This window comes from Palaemon carinicauda, chromosome 3 (assembly GCF_036898095.1).
Source record: "Palaemon carinicauda isolate YSFRI2023 chromosome 3, ASM3689809v2, whole genome shotgun sequence".
Lineage (NCBI taxonomy): Eukaryota > Metazoa > Arthropoda > Malacostraca > Decapoda > Palaemonidae > Palaemon > Palaemon carinicauda.
Window position 1 is genome coordinate 126,529,878 of NC_090727.1, and position 25,324 is coordinate 126,555,201.

Consider the following 25,324-nt stretch of genomic DNA (forward strand, 5'->3'; position numbering starts at 1 on the left):
TCTTGAAATATTTTTGGGTTGTCCGGAAGGCTAAGAAGCCTTCCGCATCCTGGTTGATTTGGCGGGTGGTCAAATTCTTTCTTGAGAAGCGCCTAGATTAGAGGTTTTGATGAGGACCTTTAGTATGGGTTGCAGCCCTTCATACTTTAGCACCTAGGAGTCGCTCAGCATCCTAAGAGGATCGCTAGGCTCAGTAAGGAAGACGTACTTAAAAAGGCAGAGTAATGGTTCAAGTCGACTTCCTTACCAGGTACTTATTTATTTTATGTTTGTTATTTTGAATAACTGCTAAAATAAGATACGGGATACTTAGCTTCTAATGTTAACATATATGCTGGTCTCCACCCACCACCCTGGGTGTGAATCAGCTACATGATCATCGGGTAAGATTAATATTGAAAAATGTTATTTTCCTTAGTAAAATAAATTTTTGAATATACTTACCCGATGATCATGAATTTAAGGACCCTCCCTTCCTCCCCATAGAGAACCAGTGGACCGAGGAGAAAATTGAGTTCTTGTTGACAAGAAGTACTTGAGTACCTGCTCACAGATGGCGCTGTTGTGTACACCCCCACCTGTATAGCGATCGCTGGCGTATCCCGACCTTAGATTTCTGTCGGGCAACAGAGTTGACAGCTACATGATCATCGGGTAAGTATATTCAAAAATTTATTTTACTAAGGAAAATAACATATTTTCTTGTTGTCGCTCGTTGCGAAGAGGTCGATCTGTAGTTCCGGGACTTTTTCTGAGATGAAAGAGGATGAGTCTGCGTCTAGGGACCATTCTGTCTCTATGGGCTTTCGCCAGGATAGAGCGTCCGCTGTCACATTGCGGAACCCTTGTAGGTGAACTGCTGATAGGTGCCTTCCCTTCCTCCTTGCCAGGTAGAAGATGGCTAACATCACATGGTTGATATGAGGTGATCTCGAGCCTTGTCGAGTTAGACACTCTACTATCACTTCATTGTCCAGGACCAATCTAATGTGGATTGATCTGCGAGGGGATAGTTTCTTCAACATCAGGAAAACTACCATAGCTTCCAAAATGTTGATATGAAAGTTTTTGAACTGGTGCGACCAATTCCCTTGCCCTTTTTTGTTGTGAGAATGGCCTCCCAATCCTTCCAAGGAGGCATCCATGTGTATCACCACTGATGGTTGTGGTAGTTGTCGGGGAATTGTCCGTGCTAGGCTCTTGGCTGTTGACCACTGCCTTAACTGTGTGCGCAACAAGGTCGAGGTCAACCTTAGTTGATCTCTTCGAGCGTTTGATGCATATTTTCTCCAGACTCCTGACGCATTTTTCAAACTTTTAGCACCCGGTCTGTCACTGCTGCAAACTGGAGAGAGCCCAATACTCTTTCCTGTTGGCATCTTGAAATCCTCTTGTGACGAATTAGTCTCCTGACAGATCCCGCTATTTCTCTCCTCCTCTTGGATGGAATGGAGAGGTGGTGTGACTAAGTCCCTTTGGATTCCTAGCCACTGGAACTGTTGAGCTGGAGAGAGACAAGACTTCTTGCGATTGATCTTGAAGCCCAGGTGTTCCAGGAACTGGATCACCTTGTTGGCTGCTTGCAGACAAGTAGTCTTGGGTGCTACCCATACCAGCCAATCGTCTAGGTATGCTACCACTTGAACTCCTTCGCAGCGTAGCTGTTGGACGATTATGTCTGCTAGCTTCGTGAATATCCTTGGGGCTGTGTTCAGTCCGAAGGGCATTGCTCTGAAGACAAACTTCTTCTTCTGCAGTTTGAATCCTAGGTAGGAGGAGAAAGGGCGATTCATTGGAAGATGCCAGTAAGCATCTGCTAAGTCTATTGAGACTGTTTACTCCCCTTTTGGCAGAAGGGTCCTTGTTTTGCAAAGTAAGCGTTCGGAGCTTGTTGAGTGGAGACAAGTCTAGAATGACTCCGAGTTTGTCTGAGTCTTTCTTGGGAACACAAAACAGCCTTCCCTGGAACTTGATGGACTTTATTTTCCTTATTACTTTCTTGTTCAAGAGTTCTGAGGTATATTCTTCCAACAAGGGGGTGGAGTGTTGGAAGAATTCTGGAAAACGGGTTGGAGTTCTGCTCCATTTCCACCTGAGTCCATTCGTGATTAGGCTGTGGGCCCAGGGATCGAAGGTCCAGTGATCCTGAAAGTGATGCACTCTTCCCCCTACCTGGAGCCCCTCATTGCTTGGGGGGTCCTGCGGATTTGTTTCCGCAACCACGTCCTCCTAGGCCCCGAGAGGAGTTACCTCCGGGACAACTTCTCTTAGGGCCTTTTCCTTTCTGACTGGAGTGAAACGAAGTCAACTGCCTCTCAAAGTTAGGGTTAAAAACTGGTGACTGGGCTACCAGTTGTTGAGGGACCATCTGGAAGGTGGTCTGAGGTATCGTGGTCATAGTCACGGCAGGAAGTTGTGCAGGTCTGCATGGTCGCCTTGCCTTTTTATTCTTGGGCGGGGACTTGCGTCCTAGGAAGATTTCCTCTTTGGAGTTCATGCCCCACTTTTGGAGAAGGTTCCTGTTCTCCGTGGCTGTTTGGCAATGATCTCTTGGACCAGTTCCTGTGGGAAAAAGTCTTTACCCCAGATGCTCAAGGTAATCAGCTTCTTTGTTTGTGTCTGATGGTTGCTGAGGCCCAAACAAACTCTCTCTAGGCTCTCCTCGCTCTGAGGAAAGCATATAAGTCTTTCACAAGGGTAACCATGTGAGACTTAGCCAGGAAGAGGAACATTTCTAGGATGTTATGTTGACCTGCACTCATTTCCAGACAGTTCTGATGAGAAAGGGAGGCCGCAAGTTTCTCTTTCGACTCCTGTTCCTTCTTCAGAAGATGATCTGGCAACTTCAGAAGCTTCTCATTGAACTGTTGGCCTGCTATCTCTGGATCCAACTTAGAGATGGAGAAGGTTAGGTGGACGACCTTCCACTTCTCCTCGCAGGTAAGCAATGCTAGAGAAAATGGTTTGCATTCCTTTAGGGTTGGGCAGGGTTTGCCCTCGTCGACTGCCTTGACGGCAAAGTCTAGTGCTTTCTCCGAAAAGGGGGAAGAGATGGAGGAAGGGGCAAGAAAGGTGGGATGTTTCTTGCTCAGTGCTGAGACTTTGGAGTTGGTGTACCCGGCTCCTCCCTTCAAGGCTTTCAGGAGGATGGGTTGCGCCCCGTCATGTTAAAAAACAATGACCTCTTTGGGTACCGTTTCCTATCGGGCTGCATTTTCATCCCGCAGTCTCACGTAGCACTCTGGATGGGCCAAAAAGTTAGGCCAGAACTCAAGATCTTCAATCAGCCTGGCCCCCAACTTCTCAGAGATGAACAGTTTCCCATTCATCATGAGCATATGCTCCGCATACCTCCAGGGATTAGTTTCGGAGCAGTGAGGGAGATCCTACACTCTAAGGGGCTTCTTAGCAGTGCCTTTGGTGGATCCGGGGCGGTCCATCCTTTCTTGCAACAGTATCTGCTGCTGCTTGAGCGATTCACATATCGTCTCTTGTTCCCTTTGGAACAATTCCATCATCCGTTGAATCAATGTTAGGATCTCTTCATTTTTGTTGACCTGTGCAACTGGTTGTGGAGTTGGGGCCGAGGATTGTTGACGGCATAGGTTGTTATGCCATCACGGGAAACTGAGGGTCTTCAGTTGCCGTTGATACGGATCCTTCTTCCTCCGCTTGTGGAGGTTCCACGTTTTCTTCAGGGCCACCTTGCAGTAAGTCCTGTTCAGTGTCAGTGGACACTATTGACATCCTCTCTTAGTGGATTTCCATGCCCTCCAGTGCCTTATTGATGTCCGAGTCGAGCTTCAGTTGTATGAAGGGAGGCTGGACATGTTCCTGGGACACCACCGCACTCGCCAGAGCCTTGGGGAACAATAGGCACCTTAGGGAGTCATTGGGTAGGTATGGACCTGGAGAGTTCTTCTGGAACTCTCTTACCCATTTACGAAGGGTCTCCCTCGCTGTATCCCTAGTCTCTTATGTTGACTAGGGGGGCTTCTCCGAAGCCATTGGCCAGCAGGTTTGAGCAAGTGGGGCAACCCTTCGGGTTCCCTTTGTGGTTGCAGAACAACGCTGCACACTTCTCCATCGGCTTCTCCTGTAAAGGAAAAGGGCCAAATTAGTATTGATATTTTTTTTTTATACAGTGTTATAAAAGCATACAATTTTTATTAACATCGTAATCACTATTGTTTATGGTAGCTTAGGATACTAAGCTTGAAAGGAAGTAGAAAAGACACATATCTGTGTTTCTTCTCCCAGGCCATTGCTAAGACCTCCGTCAGTATTAATAATTCAGTTTCCCTGATAGGAAGAATACAAGGTAGAAAAAACTCTAGGAATGAGAGTTAGAGTTAGTAAATGTCTTATACTAACATTATCCACCTGTAGTATATATTAATACCGATTGGATATTTTGGGTCCCTGATGATCGAGAAAAACCATCTGGGTGTTAAGGGAGTATTCAACCGCAGCATAATATCGTGGTTCCAACAATTGTCTGCGATAGGAAGCATAGAGTATGTTAGAAAACATGTGTACTACTGTATAGTTGTATACAGTAGTTTTGCTGGCGTTAGGTTAGTACCTGGTGGTACCAACTGATAGAGAGAGAAAAAGCGTTAATGAAGGAGTTTCCTATTATTATGAATAAACATAACAGTTGGAAGTGTAGGAGGACTATCAGACTGCCTACTGTCTCCTTCCCAGAATGAAAGTTCCAATGGAAGGGGAAAGAATCTGTCAGATTCTGGCTTCCATCCATCCTCAAAAGGCCTGTCGCCGGCTATGACATCGGCGGCAATGAATGTGGATGGCAGCTCAAGGGAGAGCTGAGGACTTCCCAAAGTATGTTAGGTTTCCCACCGGCAGCTGTCAGGAACCGTCTCAATCTTCCCCCCAATATTATTCACTTCCTGTGAAGGAAGGGAGTAAGGGGGAAGGTGGCAGAGACGGCTGAACTAACTGCTATCGGCAGGGTACCAGCCGGTAACGCAGTCATCGGTGAAAGAATTTTGTGACGGCTATGATGTCACCAAAGGACAGAAGGGGAAGGGTAGAGAGTCTTGTAGTTCATTGATATGAGAGGTGGCGGCAGGTATGCCGCCTTCCTCAAACAGTGAACTAAGGAAGCATGGCTTCCTATGCTGACGACATCGTCGGCGGCAAGACAGGGGCACCCAGAGCTATTCACTATCTAAATCAAAGCCAGAGGCAGCAAGAACTTTGTTCTACTCGACGGCGAGGAAGAGAGACATTGGTTGCTGCCGGGTTGCCGCCCATTACGGCGGCGACACTCGGTGAGTGAGGAAGGGTTTAGCCTCTTCTCTCTGAGAGAGAATGAATATCATAACTTATCTATAGATTCTAGAGAATGTAAACTCTCATACGAATCGAGAAGGAACGATAGGGTGAGGCTAAACATGGGGAATTACTTTACTAACGTATATATGAGCGAGAGTAGCTTAGCTCTGGTAGGAGCCCCGGCCAAGGTAGTTGGTACCACCGGGGTTCCCGCCGCATACGATAAGTAAAACCACATACTGTAATAGGAAGAGGAATAATATTCATGTATGCAAAATCACCACTTGTATAATTTGCCTAACTAGTCTTGGGTAGTGCCATAGCCTCTGTACCATGGCCTTTCACCGTCTAGGGTTAGAGTTCTCTTGCTTGAGGGTACACTCGAGCACACTCTCCTATCTTATTTCTCTTCCTCTTGTTTTGTTAAAGTTTTTCTAGTTTATATAGGAGATATTTATTGTTGTTACTCTTCTTAGAATATTTTATTTTCCTTTTTTCCTTTCCGCACTGAGCTATTTTCCCTGTTGGAGCCCCTGGGCTTATAGCATACTGCTTTTCCAACTAGGGTTGTAGTTTAGTAAGTAATAATAATAATAATAATAATAATAATAATAACTAGCTAACATTATAGCTTAATACTGAGAAATGTCGCCCTACTAACTAAATAAAGTGCAATTGTAATGGGCGACCGCAGTCGTAAAATGGCTGCCTACGGTCTCTGCAATGCTCACCCAAACACTTGAATTATTGAAATTTAACTGTGAGAAGGGAGACTAAAATTATATACAGGAAAGAATTAATACTCAACTTTTCAGAAGATGAAGATGCTGGAGATTGCATGATGAATATTCCAAAAACTCTTAACAAAACATCGGGTTAATGGGGAGCACAACACGCATAGAGGGCGACAAGAAAAGGAATGGCGTCGCGGGAGTAGTAAGGAAGGAGGTCCACCGGGTACTTAGAACGGTACCCCGTTCTTTTGCCACTCTTCCCCCTTACATCAAAGAGTTAAATCACTGTAGCAAATATCCCTTAGAAGGCTACCTAAAGGAACCCTTCCATCAGGACGACATGGCCTGAGCCCAAAAATAAATCTATCAAGCTTTCAATGTAGGACAATAGGTAACTCGGTTCATTCATCGTATCTTTTCAATGCAATGTTCTGAAAGTCCCAAAACATATTCCAGTGTCCATGTAATGAGTAATGATGCAATTTGTTATATTTAAATGAATTTTCTTGAAGTTCATTGCTGTTTCTTCTCAGGAAGGGATGGATCTGACTTGTTAGTCTGAAGAAAATTTGAAGCTGTCTCTTCGATACAGTACTTCCTCTTTCCTTAATGCTCTCCAGCCATTTGAAGCTACAGCTGCCATGAGGGGTGGGAATATGAGTGAGCGCATGGCTGCCTCACTTCTAGTCGACTATTCTTCTTTTGTCGCCTGTGAGTTCAACATGTACCCCATCGGGCTCTCCCTTTTGTGTTTTCATACATTACTAGTGTTTGTTTATATGCGTTACCCCGAGTTCCCACTGGGGGTCCCCCATTATCGGTGGATATAGATATATATATATATATATTTCTGAAACTATTAATTTTTGACAGGAACGAGTGTCGTTTTCAAAGAGAGCGGACCTTTTTCTATAGAAAAAAAGTAGTTTTTTCCCTAGGTTACATTACCCTGTAATACAGTATTAATACCTATTTTTCAATATTAAACTTACCCGATAATCATGTAGCTGTCAACTCCGTTGCCCGACAGAATTCTATGGAGGGATACGCCAGCTATCACAATACTAGAAGGGGGTGTACTTACCAGCGCCACCTGTGGCCAGGTACTCAATCATTTGTTGTTGACACCTCCTCAATTATTCCTCTGTCGTGCTTCCGGCTAGACGTTCTGGGATACGCTTATGGTCTTCGAGTTTATTCACGGATATTTGGTGAAGTATTCTCTCAGATTAACGGCTGTCGCTTTACTGGAATCCTTCTTATATTAGCTAGATAGCTTTTATATAATACTGATATAACGGTTAACGAATTTTGCTTGTTTTTGGATCACCCTTTGGCTAACTCTTTGAAACAAGATGTCTGACGTTTCGCAAGCCCCCTCCCATAGACGATGTAGGTCTTGCAATAGGCGTATTCCGAAGGCCTCGGTAGATCCTCACACCGCTTGTTCTGACTGTAGGGACAGGCCCTGTCTATTAGAAAATCGATGTGAGGAATGCGCCGGACTTTCGGAATTGGAATTTGTCCGTCTTTTAAAATATTCATCTAAGTTAGAGAGAGGTAGAGTTAGGAGAAGTTCTTCTCACTCTTCTATGTTTTCCTCACCTCATGATCCCCTACCTTTTCCTACCCCTGTAGTGGCTACCCCCGAACCTACTGTGTGCCCTCCGCCTGATATGTCAGTTGTTTTGCGTGCTATTCAGGCTTTAGGCGATAAAGTAGAATCAGTGGTAAGTGACCATAAGTCTCTGATGGCCGAAGTTAAAGAACTGAAGGTCAAGAGTGCAGTGGGTGGAATTAGTGCCAGTGCTGTGACGAGTGCTAGTGTCGGTGCAGTGCCAAGTGCTAGTGGTGCCAGTGTGGTGCGTGAGGATTTTTCTGTGCGAGCCAGTCGTCCTCCCAGTCCGGGACCTCTTGCAAGCTCCCATGCCCAGGGGAGAAGCAATGTCGAAGGGCTTAAGGGTTCGACAGGCCTTGTTAGGCGCACAGAACTATCCTCGGTGGTTGCGGGCGTGTCTTCCTTAGACCGTCACTCCCACCTGCAGACGATTGAGCCCGTCTTATTCTCGTCCGCTGATCAACTAGCAGGGAAGAAACGTTGGTCTCAGGTCTCGAGACCGCTTAAACGTAGAGTCCAGTCCGCGAGTGCTCAGCCAGGTTGCAGTCATTGGCTCAGCTCTGACTCGCCTCAGTCATCTGTCGACTGTACTCCGCCCAAGAGGAGTAAGGTTCTGCCAAAACAAAGCCCGACTGTGACTTTACCTCAGTCTGTTATCGTTTCTGCCGATCCCAAGTGGACCCTGCTTCAGTCCATGCAAGCTCAGCTTTCGGACTTGATGCGTGAGTGTCGGGCTGAGAGTGTTGCACCTCCTCCTCCGCCTACACTCCCTCCGCCTGTTCTCGCTCCGCCTGTGCTCGACCCGCCTGCACTTGCTCCGCCTGGTCGCAGCACCATCTGCCAGGCGTACGATGTTGAGCCACTTTCGGAGTTCGCTGTTCCCAGTGGTGTTCAGCCTCAGCCTTCTTTAAGGCAACCCTTGCTTTGGGATCAGGAGAGTTATTCCACTCTTCCTCCGCCTCCCCTTGCTGCTCCACCAGTGGTGCAACTCTCGGTTGGGGTACAACAACCTCTCCCCTCCGTGAGTCTGTCTGCTCAGCCATCGCTGCAGCGAGCTCAACCCTCCTCAAGGCAAGCTCCTCTACACCCTGGACTTGCGCCTCAGGAGCCTCAGCTTGCGAGAACTTTACCTTGTTCTGCGCAGCCTCAACCTCATCATGCTCCGCTCATCTCTCAGGAACAGGAACGGACTACTCCGCCTCCGTCCTCCGCTCAGCTTGTGCAATCCTTGGGTTCAACCTCTCTTGCTAGGAGTCAACCTCCTTCACCCATGCGCCTGCCTTCTGCTTCGTCTGTTGTTCAGCCTTTGCAGTCTGAGCCTCAGGTTTTCCCTCAACAGTTACTGGAAGAGGAAACCTCTGTTATTGTTCCTACCCGTTCTGACTCTGCGGTTCAGCATTCTGGTCCGATCGCTTCGCTACCCTCTGCTGATGAGGTGTCGGATGATGAGGAGGCACACCTTGATCCCTCATCGGACGTGGACGAATCTAAGCTTTCTCCATTGTCGATTGATTTTCGTAAGGTCTTGGCTCTACTCAGGGAGATTTACCCAGACCACTTCGTCTCTGCTATTCCCCGCTCTCCACCATCTGAGTTTTCGCTGGGCGTACAACAAGCTAAGTCCAACTATACTAAGCTTGTCCTAGCTAGATCCTCCAAGAGGGCTTTAAGGATCTTAGGGGAGTGGCTGCAGTCTAAACAACACCTTGGCAAGACTTCCTTCATGTTCCCTCCAACGAAGCTCGCTTCGAAAGGTTGCGTTTGGTATGCCACAGGGGAAGCACCAGGCTTAGGAGTACCTGCCTCTGCCCAGGCTGACTTCTCAAGTCTGGTGGACTCGCCTCGGAGAACTGCTATGAGACGCTCGAAGGTTTGTTGGACCTTCTCAGACCTGGATCATTTTCTGAAAGGGTTGTTCAGGGCATTTGAAATGTTCAACTTTCTCGACTGGTGCCTGGGAGCCCTCAGCAAGAAAACCTCTCCTGCGGACAAAGATTCTGCCATGCTAATTATGTCCTGTATGGATAAGGCCATCAGAGATGGATCGGGTGAGCTAGCGTCGTTATTTGTATCAGGGGTGTTGAAGAAAAGGGAACAACTGTGTACCTTCCTTTCCGCCAGCATTACACCTTGCCAGCGGTCACAACTCCTTTTTGCTCCACTCTCAAAGTTCCTCTTTCCCGAGGAGCTAGTTAAGGACTTGTCGGCTGCCCTGATACAAAAGGACACGCACGATCTTGTAGCCTCATCGGCTCGTAAGTCTAAGGTTGCCACCTCAGTCCCCAAGACTTATCGCTCCCCAGTGGCTGATACCCCGGCTACGAGGTTCATACCGCCCTTTCGTGGTAGAGCCCCCAGCCGAGGAAGCTCCCGTCCAGACTCTCACAGGAGCAAGTCTAGGAAAGGATCCAGGACATCTAAGGGAAAGAACTGACTCTCAGATTCTCCAGACAACAGTAGGAGCCAGACTCAAGATCTTCTAGCGAGCCTGGGAGAAGAGAGGTGCAGACGCACAGTCTGTCAGTTGGCTGAGGTACGGTTACAGGATTCCATTCTGCCTCAAACCACCTCTGACCACATCGCCCATCAACCTCTCTCCCAACTACAAAGAAGAGGACAAGAGGCTAGCATTGCAACAGGAGGTGTCGCTACTTGTGCAGAAGAAGGCAGTGGTTATAGTCCGGGACCATCAATCCCCGGGCTTCTACAACCGTCTCTTTCTTGTGGCCAAGAAGACAGGAGGTTGGAGACCGGTGCTGGACGTCAGCTCTCTCAACGAGTATGTCACCAAGCTGACGTTCACGATGGAGACGACCAAGTCGGTCTTAGCAGCGGTCAGACAGGAGGACTGGATGGTCTCGTTGGACTTGAAAGATGCATACTTTCACGTTCCCATTCATCCAGACTCCCAACCTTTCCTGAGATTCGTTTTCGGAAAGGTTGTCTTTCAGTTCCAAGCCCTGTGTTTTGGCCTAAGCACAGCTCCTATGGTCTTTACTCATCTGATGAGGAATGTAGCGAAATTCCTACACTTATCGAACATCAGAGCCTCCCTCTACCTAGACGATAGACGACTGGCTGTTGAGAGCCTCCACGAGTCGTCGTTGTCTGGAGAACCTCAATTGGACTTTAGACTTAATCAGAGACCTAGGTCTATTAGTCAATATAGAGAAATCTCAACTCATTCCCTCCCAATCCATTGTGTACCTGGGAATGGAGATTCAGAGTCAGGATTTTCGGGCTTTTCCATCGGCCCCCAGGATAAACCAAGCCCTAGAGTGCATCATGAGCATGCTGAAGAGGAGCAATTGCTCAGTGAGACAGTGGATGAGTCTCACAGGGACCCTCTCATCACTGGCCCTGTTTGTCGAGCTAGGAAGACTCCACCTCCGCCCTCTTCAATTCCATCTTGCTGCTCATTGGGACAAGGGCTCGACTCTAGAAGCAGTCTCTATCCCTATCAACCAAGAGATGAAGACCACTCTCCTGTGGTGGAAGCACAATCTCCTTCTCAAGGAGGGTCTATCATTGGCCATCCAGACCCCCAATCTTCATCTCTTCTCAGATGCATCGGACTCGGGCTGGGGTGCGACCTTGGACGGACGGGAATGCTCAGGAGTATGGAACAAGGAACAAGGATTACTCCTCATCAACTGCAAGAAACTGTTAGCAGTTCATCTAGCCCTGTTGAACTTCAAGTCCCTCCTGCTAGGCAAAGTGGTGGAGGTGAATTCAGACAACACCACAGCCTTGGCTTACATCTCCAAGCAAGGAGGGACCCATTCGAGGAGCCTTTACGAGATCGCAAGGGACCTCCTCATTTGGTCAAGAGGTCTAAACCTCACTCTGGTCACGAGGTTCATCCAGGGCGATATGAATGTTTCAGCGGATCGCCTCAGCAGAAGGAATCAGGTCATTCCCACGGAATGGACCCTCCACAAGAGTGTGTGCAACAGACTTTGGACCTTGTGGGGTCAACCTACCATAGATCTGTTTGCCACCTCCATAACCAAGAGACTTCCGCTTTATTGTTCCCCTGTTCCAGACCCTGCAGCGGTTCATGTGGATGCTTTTCTTCTGAACTGGTCCCATCTCGACCTGTACGCATTCCCTCCGTTCAAGATAATAAACAAAGTTCTGCAGAAATTCGTCTCGCACGAAGGGACACGGCTGACGCTGGTTGCTCCCCTTTGGCCTGCAAGAGAATGGTACACAGAGGTACTTCAATGGCTAGTCGACTTCCCCAGGACTCTACCTCTAAGAGTGGACCTTCTACGTCAACCACACGTAGACAGGTTGCATCCAAACCTCCACGCTCTTCGGCTGACTGCCTTCAGACTGTCGAAAGATTCGCTAGAGCTAGAGGCTTTTCGAAGGAGGCAGCCAGTGCGATTGCCAGAGCTAGAAGAGTTTCCACTCGTAGAGTCTACCAGTCTAAGTGGGAGGTCTTCCGAAGCTGGTGTAGAGCCAATTCAATATCCTCTACCAATACCTCTGTGATCCAAATAGCTGACTTCCTTCTACATCTTAGGAATGAGAGATCCCTTTCAACACCTACGATTAAAGGATATAGGAGCATGTTGGCCTCAGTTCTCCGCCACAGGGGTTTGGACCTGTCTTCCAACAAGGACCTTCAAGACATTCTCAAGTCTTTTGAGACGTCTAAAGAACGTCGTCTTTCCACTCCAGGCTGGAATCTAGACGTAGTCTTAAGGTTCCTTATGACATCTAGGTTCGAACCTCTCCAGTCAGCTTCCTTCAAGGATCTTACCCTCAAGACTGCTTTTCTCGTTTGCCTTGCAACAGCTAAGAGAGTCAGTGAGGTTCATGCCTTCAGCAAGAACATTGGTTTCACAACCGAATCTGCAACATGTTCTTTTCAGCTTGGATTCCTAGCAAAGAACGAGCTTCCTTCACGTCCTTGGCCTAGATCGTTCGAAATACCTAGCCTCTCCAACATGGTAGGTAACGAACTAGAGAGAGTTCTTTGCCCTGTCAGAGCTCTCAAATATTATCTGAAGAGGTCTAAACCTATTCGAGGACAGTCAGAAGCCTTATGGTGTGCCATCAAGAAACCCTCGAGACCCATGTCCAAGAATGGGCTTTCGTACTATATAAGGCTTCTGATCAGAGAAGCACATTCTCACTTAAAGGAGGAAGACCTTGCATTGCTGAAGGTAAGGACCCACGAAGTAAGAGCTGTAGCTACTTCGTTGGCCTTTAATAAAAACCGTTCTCTGCAGAGCATAATGGATGCAACCTATTGGAGGAGCAAGTCAGTGTTTGCATCATTTTATCTGAAAGATGTCCAGTCTCTTTACGAGAACTGCTACACCCTGGGACCATTCGTAGCAGCGAGTGCAGTAGTAGGTGAGGGCTCAGCCACTACATTCCCTTAATCCCATAACCTTTTTTAACCTTTCTCTTGAATGCTTTTATTGTTGTTTTTTATGGTTGTTACGGTAGGCTAAGAAGCCTTCCGCATCCTTGGATTTGGCGGGTGGTCTATTCATTCTTGAGAAGCGCCTGGGTTAAAGGTTTGGTAGAGGTCCTTTAGTAGGGGTTGCAACCCCGTGTACTTTGGCACCTTTGGGTTGATTCAGCCTCCAAGAGGAACGCTGCGCTCAGTAAGGAAGACGAACTTTAAATAAAGAGGCAGAGTAACGGTTCTATTCGACTTCCTTACCAGGTACTTATTATTTCATTGTTATTTGAGATAACTGTTATATGAAATATGGGATACTTAGCTATCCTTTAATCTTGTACACTGGTTTTCACCCACCTCCCTGGGTGTGAATCAGCTACATGATTATCGGGTAAGTTTAATATTGAAAAATGTTATTTTTATTAATAAAATAAATTTTTGAATATACTTACCCGATAATCATGATTTAATCGACCCTCCCTTTCCTCCCCAGAGAGAACCAGTGGACCGAGGAATAATTGAGGAGGTGTCAACAACAAATGATTGAGTACCTGGCCACAGGTGGCGCTGGTAAGTACACCCCCTTCTAGTATTGTGATAGCTGGCGTATCCCTCCATAGAATTCTGTCGGGCAACGGAGTTGACAGCTACATGATTATCGGGTAAGTATATTCAAAAATTTATTTTATTAATAAAAATAACATATTAGTTAGTTAGATCTGGACCCCTCAGGCCAGGAATTCAAAGGTTGATTTACATAGGGCTTATATAATTAACAAGAGTCTTGTAGTGTCTTTGCCATCCACAAGTGGGGAAAAACTTGATGGTTTAATGATTTTCCCAGGCCCAACTGGAGGTAGCAAAGACCTGAGCAATGTTGATGAATTTCATGACTTGTTACACCCAATTTTGGTTTCTAAGTTTCATTTGCTACCAAATTTAGTCCCAAGGTCAGCTAATAGACTATTGGCTATGCTGGTCCTTAGACAGGGAATTGGTTGATATCAAAGCCTTGGTTACCAGGAGGGACAAGCTGACGTTTGTTGAAGTGTACTGTATGGTAGATTTTACCAACTCCTTGTGTCATAGCCAGAGGAAAGCACTAACAAATTAGGCTTACTGATGGTGAGTGACAGTGTAGTGTCTAGAAAAGAGCTGGCAGTTATGGCAACCGTCGATATGATCACCTTTTCCTTTTGTCAGCCTAGCTTAGTTAGCACCACAGGCATGAGTTTTTGCCTAACTTCAGTTTTCCTAAAAAGACGCGAGCGATTTGCCTAAGGAAGGAAGGAGAGAAGGAAATTATAGTGAAGGATTTCCCAACGTTCCATTATCTGTGGGGAAGGAAAATTCTGATTCACTCTTAAGGGAGTATTTCTTAATAAGATTTTGGTATAATATCCTTACCAAATGAAGATGGAGCAAGGTAAGCTAGTATGCTTTGCAGTAGGGGGAATCAGATCTGGAGAAAGCTAATGTAAGGTCATCTTTTTCTCCTCCTGCTCTCCTTTTGGTCCTCCAAATCAGGTAGAGGAGAACTGCAATCTACCAGACTTATAATGTACCCAATACAATACAGGAATAAATTCCACCTAGAATTCTTGCCTATATGGCCTGACAGATATCTCAAGGAGGAGATTGGTTTCTAAACAGAGTGTGTCTTGGTCATCAAAAGAGCTTTGGATGCTTGTTGACACTGTAGACTTCACCTTATATATGAGTTCTGTTGTTGACTCAATTCTGGGACTTTCTTTCAGACCTTAGAGGTGTGGGCAGAACAATAGGAAGAAAATGTAGAGATGTAGTCCGACCTTTAGATCCTAAAATGTTTAGAACAAAATGTAGGTGATTGTACAACTGAGTTTGTGCAAACATACAGTCCTAATGTTCTCCCCATTACAGTCCTGGAAGCAGAGAGACCGGTGGAAGTAACAGTTGTTCCGTAACCGAAATACAAACCACGCTATTTACATGGGGTATTACTTTCGGCGTAGCTGAACGACGAGCCATTAGATTTTTAACGAGGGTTAACTACCCCCTTGCTAGTTAGCGAGGGGGTAGGGGAGGGGTAGCTAGCTACCCCTCCCCCCTCACACACCGGTGAATTGATTCACTTCGCTTTTGGCTCGGGTGATGGTCAGACGTGTCTACCTCACCCTCGCATATTGACAGCCTTAATCTTTTTTGCTTTTTCTTTCAGTTGTGTGTTCGGAAGTTGGCCTCTACCTCTATCATGCGGAAGTGCCCTGGCTTACCCGACTGCCCTTGTGGGACTTTTATGTCGGCGGTCGAGACGGACCCTCACACCTTGTGTCCTTACTGCAGAGGTCAACGGTGTGATAGAGACAAAGTTTGCAGGGAGTGGTCTACCTCCCTGTGGGAGAGGTTTTCCCGGCGACGGAAGAAGAAGTCTAAGCGGGATCTTTCTCCTTCAAGGGTTGCCTTGAAGAAGGAAGGTTCCAAGGACTCTTCCTCCGTTGCCCGAACCTCCTCCAAAGCTCTCACTCGATCGGTCTCTCGTGAGACGAGTGGTAGCGTAGGCCATTCTTTTGTTGACCATCCTCGAGGTTCGGGAGAGAGAGTTGCCTCCCATAGCGAGGCAGCTCCTCCTCCTCCGGGGGAGGATTTTAATAACACTGTGTATAATGATGATTTATTACAGCTTTGGGCTTCCTTGGGGATTAAGGGTTCGCCCTCCAGGGAAGCCCTGTTTGACTTGATCCAGTTGGGCGCAGCTGTCAAGCAGTCGCCGGTGATAGCAGAGGTAGATCCTCTGTCTATCGTCGACGTTGTTCCGACGAGTCGGGTCAAACCCCTGCTGTTGTTGTGGATGTTGCTGAAGGCTCAGTTGCCCCCTCCGAACATACTTCGAGGGAGGAGCCGAGTCCAACGGTCTCTCGTGCAGATGATTCTCCCCCTCGGGGGAGTTCACTGACAGAGACTCCTCTTCGGAGGACCGACGATGGTGTTCCTGCTCCTAGAGGTTGTCTTCGCCGTAGAGGTCTTTGTTCTCCCTACAAGGGAGTTAGGAGGCGCCTCTTTGGTTCTTCGCCCTCGACGTCCCCCGCAGAGGTTCCTCCTCGACGTGAGTCGACCGTTGCAGCTGTATCACTGAACCTCTCTGCAGATCGTTCGCAATCTCCAACGCCTGCCAGACCTGTGGATCTTCCTTCACCGTTCCTGGAACCTGACGCGCTGTGGGCGCCCACGCACCCCGTTTTCCAACAGGCACCGGTCCCTTCTGGGTAAAAGGGCTTGTCTCACAATGTGAGCAAGTCCCTTAAGTGCCAGGTTTCACCTGCGCGCCCACGTTCTCCTGCGCGAGCGCTTGCTGAGGACCTTCCTACGCGCTAGCGATCTCCTGCAGCAGAGGCAGAGTCAACTCGTCAGCGCTCTCCTGCTCGTCACCGTTCTCCTGTTTGCCAGCGCTCACCTGCTCGCAAGCGCTCGCCTACGCGCCAGTGATCTCCTACTCGCCAGCGCACATCTGCGCTCCCTGTTCCTGACACGCGCCATGCGCACCCACAATCTCCAGTTCGCCAGCGATCTTCTCCTGCACGTCAGCGCGCGCCATCGTTCGCCCCCGCGTCCACGATCCCCGGATCTGGGCGCAGGCAAAAATACTCTTCCTTCTCCTTCTCGCCCACGATCACCTGCGCGCCCTCGGAACTCGCCCACGCGTTAGCCCTCACCTGCGCGCCATCGTGCGCACTCACCTTTGCGCACTTCCAGAGTTGGACGAGACACTACGCGCCCACGAGCCCACGAGCAGCCTCCGGTACACGCTCCTACACCTGCTGGCCCTGCGGCCCAGCCGCCTGCTCCAGACCGCGCACCTGCGCACCCGTGCGATCCATCGCCTGCGGGCAAGCACTCTTCAGCGCGCCCACGCGCCCACGATCCTGCTCGCCGAAGGTCACATACGCGCCCTAGCGCTATCTCACCTGTGCGCGATCGCTCACCTTCTCACTCTACGCGCCATCGCTCGCCAACGCTCCGTCGCTCGCCTGCGCGCCGTCATTCTCCCGGCCACCAACGCTCGCCCTTACGCCCGCGCACACTCGCGCCCCCTCACCCACTCGCGCCCCCTCACCCACTCGCCCGCGCGCGAACCTGCGATTTGTCTATCCCACGAGCACCAGCGCGATTCCTGCCGGGTTTCGCATCGCGAGCAGCCTAGCGAGTCTTCAGGAGCGCGTAGAACCAGGTCATCATCTTCACGATCCCCCCCCCAAGCGCAAAACAGCGCGCTCGCAGAAGGAGGGGAAGTCTTCAGAGAGGTCTAGGCACCAATCTTCTTCTTCTTCCTTTCAGGCAGGCCCTATGGTGTCTACTCCAAAGGATCGCCCAATCCCCTTTCCTCCGGTGGGAGTCTCTGACACTGCGTCTGTCAGTCAACAGCCTTGGTTTGGGTCCCTTATCAGAGCTGTCGTCCTGGCTGTTAAGCCTGCCTTCGCTGATTTGGGTCTCAAACCAACGACAGCTTCGACCCCACTGAAGATGAAGAGAGGAGTAGAGTTCGTGGTCAAACTGGCTCCTAAGAAGTCTGTAAGGAAAGCTCCTTCCCCCCCTCAGACGTTCTCTCCTTCTCCTGTGGACGAAGCTTTTCCGTCCGTAAGGAAGGCTCCTTCCCCCCCTCAGACGTTCTCTCCTTCTTCTGTGGACGAAGCTTTTCCGTCCTCAGGAGAATCTATAGAGGTGAGACCTTCTCCCACCGCACCAATGGGAGAGACCCAACCACGAGTAGGAAAATCGTCGCGTGTTGGGGCGGAGAAGAGCCCTCAGACTTCTTTACTGGAGTCCTGCATCCCTCCTAGAAGGGAAACGAAGGACTCGAAGACTGTCCCGAAGTCTTCTTCAAGGATTCGACCAGAGCCAGCGAGACCCCAGGAGAACGCCCACGTGTCCCCCCAAGTAGAGCAGTTGGGGACAGGAGACTTTGCTGCCAATTCACCAGGAAGAGAGCAGCATGATTCAGAGCATGCCTTCTGGCAAGTCCTGACTTTGATGAGGCATCTCAACAAGTTCAAGGACCCCGAGACCGCCCCTCGTGAAGGCAAGGATACGGTCCTGGACCAAGTCTATGGCACTCAAAACCCTCTAAGGCCAGTGTGGCTCTGCCTTGGTCCCAAGGGGTGAAGAGTGCCAGAGATAAGGTTGAGGACCAGCTTTCGGAACTCGCCTCCTCCAGCCGTTTCTCTGCTGGTAACAAGCTCCTCCCACCTCCTCGTGTCCAACAGAGGAGGTACTTTCAGATCATGGAGGAGCCTTGTTTAGCTCTCCCGCTCCACTACTCCGTGGAAGAGCTTACCAGGGGTCTCTCTCTTGAGAGACACTCCAACCGGCAGGTGACATTCTCGGCAACAGAGATCCTGAGTCAGGAGAAGGTCGCAAAGTGTGCCATGCAGGCCACTTCGTGGCTGGATGTCTGTCTGGCTAGGGTCTCTGGGCTGCGATCCGAGGATCTGTCCAAGGAGAGCACCAGGAATGGCCTGGAGACCTTCCTCCTCTCGGGCACACGTACCATCAAGTTTCTGGCCCACCAAGTTTCGAACTTGTGGGCAAACTCGATCTTGAAACGACGTGATGCGGTGACCGAGAGGTTCCACTCGAAGGTCCCAGCCGTGGATGTCTGCAAGCTCAGACACTCTTCCATCCTAGGAAAGAGCCTGTTTGAGCCCAAGGATGTGGAACAGGCAGCTGAGAGGTGGAGGAAATCGAACCACGATTCTCTCCTCCAAAGGGCTCTTACACCTAAGCCCTACAAACCTCCAGCACCTCAACAACCTCGCCAGTCTAAGTCGACGAAACCGGCAGCGGCACCAAAGACGAAGGTGTCCAAACAGCAGCCCTTTCCTGTCCAAGACAAGAAGGACGGAAAGTCCTCTAGGGGAGGCAAGAATCCTAGAGGGAACGGCCGAGGCCGCAAACGCTAGGATTGGCAATCCCCCTGCATGTCCACCAGTGGGGGGATGCCTGCAAAGTTGCGCATTCAGGTGGCAGCAACTCGGGGCCGATTCCTAGACGATCTCCGTGATCAGTCAGGGTTATCGCGTCCCGTTCATAACATCTCTTTCTCCCCTGACAGCGAATCCAGTGTCGTTGAGCTCCTATGCCATGGGATCGGCAAAGGGGCTAGCCCTTCGGGCAGAAGTCGAGACCATGCTCAAGAAGGATGCTCTCCAAGAGGTCGTCGACGGCTCCCCAGGCTTCTTCAGTCGACTCTTTCTTGTAAAGAAGGCGTCTGGAGGCTGGAGAACCGTTCTCCATGTTTGTCAAACAAACTCCGTTCAGCATGGAGACAGCAGACACGGTCAGACTTGCAGTGAGACCGCAAGACTTCATGTGTACACTGGATCTGAAGGACGCGTACTTCCAGATCCCAATCCATCCGTCTTCCAGGAAGTTCTTGAGATTCAGCCTAGACAACAAGATCTACCAGTTCAAGGTGCTGTGTTTCGGTCTCTCCACAGCACCCCAGGTATTCACCAGAGTGTTCACCCTGATATCTTTGTGAGCACACAGGATCGGCATCCGTCTCCTTCGCTATCTGGACGACTGGCTGATCCTGGCAGACTCGGAGTCGACCCTTCTTCGACACCGAGACAAGCTTCTGGGACTTTGCCAAGATCTAGGGATCATGGTAAATCTCGAGAAGTCTTCTCTGCTTCCATCTCAACGACTGGTATATCTAGGCATGATATTGGACACCAATCTCCACAAAGCCTTTCCATCAGTCGACAGGGTAGCAAGGCTGAGGAGGGTCGCAGATCCTTTCCTCAGACGAGAAGAGCTTCCAGCCCAATCTTGGTTACGTCTCCTAGGTCACCTTTCCTTCTTGGCCCGTCTAGTTCCAAACGGCTGCCTCAGGATGAGATCCCTTCAATGGCGGCTCAAGTCCCGGTGGAATCAAGGCCACGATTCCCCGGATATTCTGGTCCCTAATCCCTATGGGTCCTGCGGAACGGACGGACCTTCAGTGGTGGGTGACGGACGAAAACCTTCGAAAGGGAGTGGATCTTCTCGTCCTCCCCCCCGGATTTGATGCTGTTCTCGGACGCTTCAAAAGAAGGGTGGGAGGCCCACGTTCTGAACCACAGGATCTCAGGCCTATGGTCAGAATCAGAAAAGTGCCTCCACATAAGTCTGCTAGAAATGAAGGCCGTATATCTGGCACTCCAACAGTTCCAACAGATCCTGGCGGGTCACTCTGTGGTGGTGATGAGCGACAACACCACAGTAGTGGCTTACATCAACAAGCAGGGAGGTACCTTTTCACAATAGCTATCCCATCTTGCAGTAGAGATACTGAGATGGACCGAAGTCCACTCGATTCCACTATCGGCTCGCTTCATTCCGGGCAAGAGGAATGTGCTTGCCGACAGTCTGAGCAGAGTATCGCAGATAGTGAGTACCGAGTGGTCTTTGGATCCTCTATTAGCCAGCAAAGTCCTGACTTTGTTGGGATCCCCGACGGTGGACCTGTTCGCGACAGCCTTGAACTTTAAGCTTCTGCTGTACTGTTCCCCAGTCCCGGATCCCAAGGCACTCTGGCAAGATGCCTTCCAACAACGGTGGTACAACATCGACGTTTACGCCTTCCCACTGTTCTGTCTGATGAGAAGGGTGCTCAACAAGACCAGACTATCGGTCAACCTGTCAATGACCTTAATAGCTCCGCTATGGCATCATCCAGAGTGGTTCCCAGACCTTCTGCAGCTCCTGACGGAACTCTCGAGAGAGATTCCTCCACGACATGAGCTACTCAAGCAACCACACTGCAACAACATCTTCCACAAAGCCGTAGCATCGCTTCGGCTTCTCGCCTGGAGACTATCCAGCATCTCCTCACAGAGAGAGGCTTTTCACAACAAGTTGTGGAGAGGATGTCTCGACACCTGCGAAAGTCATCTGCAGGGGTCTACCAGGCGAAGTGGAGAGTCTTCTGTGTTTGGTGTCGTGGAAGGGGTATCTCTCCCCTCGATGCCACTATTCCAGCAATATCGGAGTTTCTTGTGAATTTGCGGGAAGAAATGCGCCTTTCGGTCTCAGCGGTGAAAGGCTATCGCTCAGCCTTAAGCCTGGCCTTCAGGCTGAAAGGAATGGGCATTTCCTCCCCGCCGGAACTTTCTCTACTCATACGAAGCTACGAGCTTACCTGCCCTCAGCGGAAGTGAGACCTCCTCCATGGAACGTGGTTTGTGTCCTCAGGTCCCTTAAGAGACCTCCGTTCGAACCATTACGCCAGGCTTCTGATCGTCACCTGACTTGGAAGATGGTGTTCCTGCTTGCTCTGGCCTCAGCCAAGCAAGTCAGTGAACTTCATGGTCTCTCGTACGACGTCGCCCATTCAAGGGAATGGGGGGAGGTAACGTTCTGGTTCATCCCTGAGTTTGTTGCCAAGACTCAAAATCCTGGAGTTCCGGACCCACGGTTCAACTCCTTCAGGATTTCGAGTCTCCATTCTGTAACAGATGACCCATACCATCTCCTACTGTGCCCAGTAAGGAGTCTGAGGCTCAATTTTAAGAGAACAGCTGCAGTTCGTCCTCGAGTGCAAGCCCTGTTTGTGAGCATAGGAAGGACGAAGAGGAGGGTCACTTAGAACACCATCTCAGCTTGGAATCGCAGGGTCATCCACCATTCCCTGAATCCAGACCCTCCTCCGTTACGTCGCCCTAGAGCACACGATGTCAGAGGCATCGCTACGTCCCTGACATTCAAGAGAAATTTCTCAGTGACGCAGGTTCAACAAGCTGGGGTCTGGAAGCGTCAAACGACCTTCACAGCCCACTACCTGCAGGACGTGACCCACAGGAGGATCGATACGTTCTCTATCGGCCCTGTGGTGGCTGCACAACAGCTGGTCTAACCTCAGGCTCCTTAATGGACAAGTAGCAGAAGGTTGAGGGCATTGTTACCCGGTTTTTGGTCTGCATGAATGAAAAAGTATGTCTGACCCTTACTCTTTTCTTCATCCTCCCCTCTCTTAGAGAAAGCATCATCCTGGGTTCTTTGCACAGCTGACCTCAAACCACTGCAGGTAAACCATGCTTCCTTGTGTTCCTAGTATTAAATAATACTGTCGCGTCCCCCATACCCTGACGAGGTGGTATTGGGAACGTCCTAGCCTAGAATTCCATCTAAAGGACTTCAGGTCAACTTCCTAGGAGGAGTCACACTTCTTTCCTTCACACACAAGCTTATGTAGGCCTCACGTTCCTTGCGGAGCAAGGAACTTGCGAGGTGCAGGGACTCCTTATCTCTAGTGCTACACACTCAGATCCTGAGTCACCGGGCAAAGCCAAAGCCAGTAAGGCTGGGACTTACCACCCTACCTAAGGGTTAAGTCACCCCATGTAAATAGCGTGGTTTGTATTTTGGTTACGGAACAAATGACAAATTCGGAGATAATTTGTATTTTTCCTAACCATACAAACCTTAGCTATTTACTCATACTTGCCCGCCAGCCCTGTCCCCCTTAAAGTCCTATCTCTAAGCGAAGTGAATCAGTTCACCGGTGTGTGAGGGGGGAGGGGTAGCTAGCTACACCTCCCCTACCCCCTCACTAACTAGCAAGGGGGTAGTTAACCCTCGTTAAAAATCTAATGGCTCGTCGTTCAGCTACGCCGAAAGTAATACCTCATGTAAATAGCTAAGGTTTGTATGGTCAGGAAAAATACAAATTATCTCTGAATTTGTCATATTAAGTATCTGCTCGCAGTCGACATCTTTTATCTATCTTCAATTTGTTTGTTTCCAACCTAGAGAACAAAATACCGTTTGAGGTGCCCTGTATTTTTTCGACCAAGCTCACATGCTGGGAGCGGGTAAACTCTGCAAGTGATGTTCCATCTGCTAGGGGAGAACAGACTTTGAATTTAGCATTTCTTAAATAATGTATTATATCTGTAACCGGACCCTTGGGTTTTACAGGATTGGCATGTGGGCTACCAACTATGATTTGACCCTTAACTGCCCTTATTCCTACACCTGATTCTTTGTAGTCCTACAAGAGCAGTGCAGACCTGCAGGAGGTTTTAAATTATTTGGAGAAGGAGCCAGTACAGGAGGTATAGGGGTCCTTACCAGGCTTTTACTCTCATCAATTGTTATCAATTATCAGAGTGTTGGGGACCAGTTACAGATGTTTCCATGCTAAACAATTGCCTTTGAGGACATGTTTCTATGTTGTTGAGAGTCATAACCCAAAGACAGCCTTAGCCACCTTGTCCTGGGCTGCCACTATGCTAGACACAAAACTTTCATGCGACTGCCATTCACGAATCCTCTTTACCAAAGTGGCAGATGTCATCTCTTTCACAGATGTGTATCAGTTGTTACTTCAGGAACAGTGTTGGCTGCCGAGGCACAAGGGCTTTCTATTTCAGGTACCACTTTGGTGCTCGCCACCAACTGACAATGTTGTCCTTCTACCTCAGAAGTAGCGAGCCCATCGCCACATGAGATTTGTATATATAACAGATTTTGAGCGAAGCGAAAAATCTATTTTTGGGTGAGATAGCCATGTCGTCCTGATAGAAGGTTCCTTTAGTAGCTTCCTAAGAGTATATATGACTACAGTAGATATTCCCAGAGAATTAAACTAAAGTTGTTCCGTAACCGAAATACAAACCACGCTATTTACATAGGGTATTACTTTCGGCGTAGATGAATGACGAGCCATTAGATTTTTAACGAGGGTTAACTACCCTCTCGCTAGTTAGCAACGGGGTAGGGACTAGCTACCCCTTCCCCCTCACACACCGGTGAACTGATTCACTTCACTTTTGGCTCGGGTGATGATCAGATCTGTCTCACCCTTGCATTTTTGACAGCCTTAATCTTTTTTTGCTTTTTCTTGCAGCTTGTGTGTTTGGAAGTTGGCCTCTCTCTCTATCATGCGGAAGTGGCCTGGCTTACCCGACCGCCCTTGTGGGACGTTCATGTCGGCGGTCGAGACGGACCCTCACACCTTGTGTCCGTACTGCAGAGGTCAATGATGTGATAAGGATAAAACTTGTCGTGAGTGTAGGGAGTGGTCTACCTCCTAGTGGGAGAGGTTTTCCTGGCGACGTAAGAAGAAGTCTATGCGTAACCTTTCTCCTTCAAGGGCTTCCTTGAAGAAGGAAGGTTCCAAAGACTCTTCCGTTGCCCGAACCTCCTCCGAAGCTCCCACTCGATCGGTCTCTCATGAGAGGCCGGCGAGTGGTAGCTTAGGCCATTCTTTTGTTGACCAACCTCGGGGTTCGGGAGAGGGAGTAGCCTCCCATAGCGAGGCAGCTCCTCCTCCTCCGGGGGAGGATTTTAATAACACTGTGTATAATGATGATTTATTACAGCTTTGGGCTTCCTTGGGGCTTAAGGGCTCGCCCTCCAGGGAAGCCCTGTTTGACCTGATCCAGTTGGGTGCAGCTGTCAAGCAGTCGCCGGTAATAGCAGAGGTAGATCCTCTGTCTATTGTCGACGTTGTTGTGGCAGAGGCTTCCGATGGGTCGGGTCAAACCCCTGCTGTTGTTGTGGATGTTGCTGAAGGCTCAGTTCCCCCCTCCGAACATCCTTTGAGGGAGGAGCCGAGTCCAACGGTCTCTCCTGCGGGTGATTCTCTCCCTCGGGGGAGTTCACTTACAGAGACTCCTCTTCGGAGGACCGACGATGGTGTTGCTGCCCCTCGAGGTCGTCTTCGCCGTAAGGCTCGCCCTCCTCTTCGCCGTAGAGGCCTTCCTTCTCCCTACAAGGGAGTTAGGAGGCGCCTCTTCGGTTCATCGCCTTCGACGTCCCCCGTAGAGGATCCTCCTCGACGTGAGCAGGCCGTTGCAGCTGCATATCTAGACCTCTCAGCAGATCGTTCGCGATTTCCTATGCCTGCCAGACCTGGGAGTTTTCCTTCTCCGTTCCTGGACGCAGATGCGCGCCAACGCACCCCGTTATCCAACGGGCACCGGTCCCTTCAGGGCAAAAGGGCTGATCTCACAATGTGAGTAAGTCCATTAAGTGCCAGGTTTTACCCGAGCGCGAGCGTGCAGTGGCGCGCAAGCGCTCTCCTGCTGTAGCTGAGGACCAGCCCTCTTCGGACTCAACGCGCCAACAATCTTCTGTAGCTGAGTCATCTCGTCGTAGATCTCCTGCTCACCTGCGCATTAGCGCTCTCCTGCTCGTCAGAGATCTCCTGTGCGCCAGCGCTCTCCTGCTCGCCAGCGCACATCTGCGCGCCCTGTTCCTGCTGCGTGCCCACATTCTCCTGAG

General features: G+C 49.5%; 1 protein-coding gene across 3 annotated transcripts in view; it reads left to right on the plus strand.

Annotated features, from left to right (window-relative positions):
• LOC137638480 (zinc finger protein PLAG1-like) overlaps nucleotides 1–25,324 on the plus strand; it is a 173,047-nt gene that overhangs the window by 27,225 nt on the left and 120,498 nt on the right. The window contains exon 2 of one of the 3 annotated variants that reach the window (XM_068370568.1): nucleotides 6,569–6,746. The exons of the other annotated variants lie outside the window; for them this stretch is intronic. The gene's annotated coding sequence lies outside the window, so the exon portion shown is untranslated. The remainder of the gene's footprint in view (nucleotides 1–6,568; nucleotides 6,747–25,324) is intronic. 3 annotated transcript variants of the gene reach the window in all.